Source organism: Pundamilia nyererei, unplaced genomic scaffold, assembly GCF_000239375.1.
Source record: "Pundamilia nyererei isolate P.nyererei 1_Seehausen unplaced genomic scaffold, PunNye1.0 scaffold00212, whole genome shotgun sequence".
Classification (NCBI taxonomy): domain Eukaryota; kingdom Metazoa; phylum Chordata; class Actinopteri; order Cichliformes; family Cichlidae; genus Pundamilia; species Pundamilia nyererei.
The window spans coordinates 133835-137332 of NW_005187613.1; the positions used below are offsets into that span (position 1 = coordinate 133835).

Genomic DNA, 3498 nt, shown 5'->3' on the forward strand with positions numbered 1-3498 from the left:
ACACAGAAAAAGCCACTTTGTGTACATATGAGCATCTAACAGAAGCATCCAGCGAGCACAGCACCCTGCCCCCTCTATTCCTCTTCTCTCTCAGCACTGCAGAGCAGCTGAGGAGGGCAGTTTAGTCAAAGCCTGCTCCAGGGGCTCAGGAAATGATTCCTAGCAAAGCTCTAGTGCAGAAAAAAGCCATGGAGTGACACAGTATTATTACTGAGCATTTCTGCATGTGAAACACTGCTCTACTTATTTTATGCTTTTATGGCATTTCAGCTTCAGTAGTCTAAATACTACCAAAGGGTTCGTCCCTAACAGCAGCATGCACCATCAAATATGCAAAAGAAAAAAAAACATAATACTGGCATGTACATGCAAGCAGCAGCAACATTCCCTCTCTCCATTTCTCTCACACACACACACACACACACACACACACATGTACCTGCAGTAACATTTCTGCACCACAACACACTCCACAGTTTCTAATGCCGACCAGAGACTGACACTGAGCTTAAACTCCAATCACCTCTAGCTGGGGAAGTTCATTTTACGTTTTTTTTACCTGAGGGACGCCACAAAAAGAAGAAGAACCTGAACAATGGGAACCAAAAATCCCACAAAAAAGCAACCACTGTTTCTGACATGACATATGTGTAAGGAACAGCTCATTTCATCTCCTGCATGCAACTCACTGATGTTTGAAATCACTGCTACAGCTTTCATGTCAACGCAGCTTTCGCCCCAGTCTTCTTGGTGGGTTACATTTATTTATAAAATGTATTTTAAGATCTTTATACTTTAGAGGCCTTTTCAGGCATGATCACCTAACACTGCTGGCTGCTTGAGGTCAAAATGATGACACTGGGCAATTCAGGCAAGGGTCACTTTTACATCCAGGTTTGGTAAATATCACAGGCGTAGAGTTGCTGCGACAAAGGCATGAGGCTGAACTTTGCAGCTAGTAATAATAACATAACCGAGGCCACAACTATACTTAAAAACATTCGGTGGCTGAACGTTGTAAAACTGTGTGTCTGTCTGTTAATGTGACTGCACACAAGTACCAGACCAATCAGTGTGATCAGGTCCAGCATAGGAGCAGTGCACTCCAGAGTTTTAAGAAATCACCTCGATGCTTTTCAGATATGAAGCACGCAGTCAGTGACTGGTGTCCCGGGTTGTACTGAGGTTACTTTAATATTTCTAAAATCCTTTCTAAAGCCCAGAGATGATCCAATCCTAATAATTAGCTCAACCGGAGGAAAGAAAGGCACAACTATAAAAGGACTGTTGGCTTATCCTGTCACAAGACAGCAGAGCGCGTCATTTTTTGATCACCTCTATTTTAAACAGAATAGTTTCGCATTTTGTTTGCCATTCAGAACCTCCGCCTGCCACCAGGGCAGTTTACTGCAGAGGGTGTAGCTCACAGACACCATCAGCCTGATTCTGTAACCTCTGCGTCAGTATGAAACTACACCCAGAGGCTGTCTCATTATTTTCAATGTCTAATGTAAAGTTTTCCAGTAAAATCCAATCATAACCGATAAACTACAAAATACAGTGTAGTGTGTAAGTGGAAGGGACATCACTGCAAGCTATGAACACACTGATGCACTACCATAACATGATAATGTGTGGTATATGTACATTTTCGAAGTGAGACGTCATCTTTGGGGAAATGCTACGAATGATTTTGGGGGAAGGAGAGAAGAGCATTAAACCCGAACGGAGTTTGGCGGGCTGAGCAGACACCTTCACTGCTGGCAGTCCAGCGATAAAAGCAACAAGTGAGCAGCTGACCTCTTTTACTTTTACCAAACAGCTCAGCGGGAGAAACATTTCAGTGTCAGTAGCTGCGGATTCAGAAAAGCTGAACAGGCTAACGCAGCCACACTCGCTGGTCATTATCACACAGCGAAACGCATTAGCAAACCGCCTAGCAGCTGGCTCGGCTGCATTCACCATATTCGGCACACGGACGCACATTTTATGGCGTTTCATACGCTGTGAGGCTTCAGTAACTGAAACGACGCTTAGCTGGGCTAAACCAGAACACCGCAGTGTTAACAAATGACCTCATCACAACAAATTAGCCCCACAACACCCGACTAACAGCGCACGAGCATCACAGCGCGTGAGCCCCGCGTGCTTCTAACATGTGCAGTTTCTACCAAACACAGCATCATGAAATTTGTTTTACCGTAATAATCCAGCCGCTCTCTTACAACCGATTCACTTTGTGGCGTCTGAAGTCAACGTAGACCGTTGTCAGCAACAACCCTGCGTCAGCACCTCTTCCGGTTTGTTGTTTTCAAAATAAAGCTATCAATTCAATGTTTGTTTACTATACCTGTCAAAATAAAAGTGCTAAAAAAAGAAAGCGTCCCCGTGGTGTTCTAGTAAAAGGCCTGAGTCTCCACAGGCGGACTCAGGCCTTTTACTAAAGTATGACAAGCTGATTCTATTGTGTCTATCTATATCTATTATTCTAATGATAATATTCTATTTTCCACACCGACCAATGGCGTGAACTGTAACTAATCCCTGCGATGCCGCTCAGCCAATTAAATCATTTATTCAGAGCGCGTGAGAAAACATAATTGTGGGAGGAGACAGAAGAGGGTTAGAGTACACCTTTTTATGATTTTTTTTAAATTAATTAAAAAATATTACTGTTTTAATTAAGTACTTTATTTAAAGACAACTAATTCAACAGTTCTTTTTTATTTTTGAAAGCAACTTGAAACAAGAGCATCCAATCATTACTGTTATTAATATTATAATAGAGTACCTTTCAGACCATTATGAAAATGATTAACGGTGTTGCTGTGGACTCACGGATACAACTGCGCGGCTACTTCAAAATATACTGCTTATGATGCATGAGGAGCTTTATAATCTTTGGGACATTTGTTTGAGGAAACTCTATTAAATAAAAGAGAAAGCATTCGGTTTAGAATAAAAATATTAAAATATTGATTGTTGGAGCAATTCAGCAGATAAAACAGGCCAACACGTATCAACATACAATCAGTGCAGATCAATGACTGTCGGAGCTTTCTACAGTCACTGGCGCAGATTAATATCAGCCAATCAATCATACAAATTTCCATCCATTCTCTTCCGCTTATCCAGTTCAGGTTCGCCGGTGGGCTGGGGCCTATCCCAGCTGTCTCAGGAGAGGCTCACTCAAAATCTTTGTGAAGAGTGAAACACGGTAAACTGCTCTTTCTGCCTGATACTTTACCATAACTGAATTTAAAAGAAACATATAAAAAATATTTAAAAGACTGTAAGTGGCCTAGCTAAGCTTGTTTCCACATATTTAACTGTGGCAGTTTAAACTACACCAACGGAACCCCCTCGGGGACAGTTTTGTGTGCGGAAGCGAAAAGTTCAAACATGTAATCAGCAGTTCCTGGTACAAGTTAAAAGCAGTCGGGTCGTCACTGTGAGCATGTCATCGGTCTGTATATTCACAAACTGTCCCTCTGTGTA

At 42.1% G+C, this 3498-nt stretch overlaps 1 protein-coding gene across 2 annotated transcripts in view; it reads right to left on the reverse strand.

The window, feature by feature from the left end:
* The window catches only part of arhgap1 (Rho GTPase activating protein 1), a 17291-nt gene extending 14972 nt beyond the window's left edge, over positions 1–2319 (reverse strand). The window contains exon 1 of one of the 2 annotated variants that reach the window (XM_005748056.2): positions 2201–2319. The gene's annotated coding sequence lies outside the window, so the exon portion shown is untranslated. The remainder of the gene's footprint in view (positions 1–2200) is intronic. The other variant, XM_005748055.2, reaches the window with a different exon arrangement.
* Between the last annotated feature and the right edge of the window lie 1179 nt (positions 2320–3498).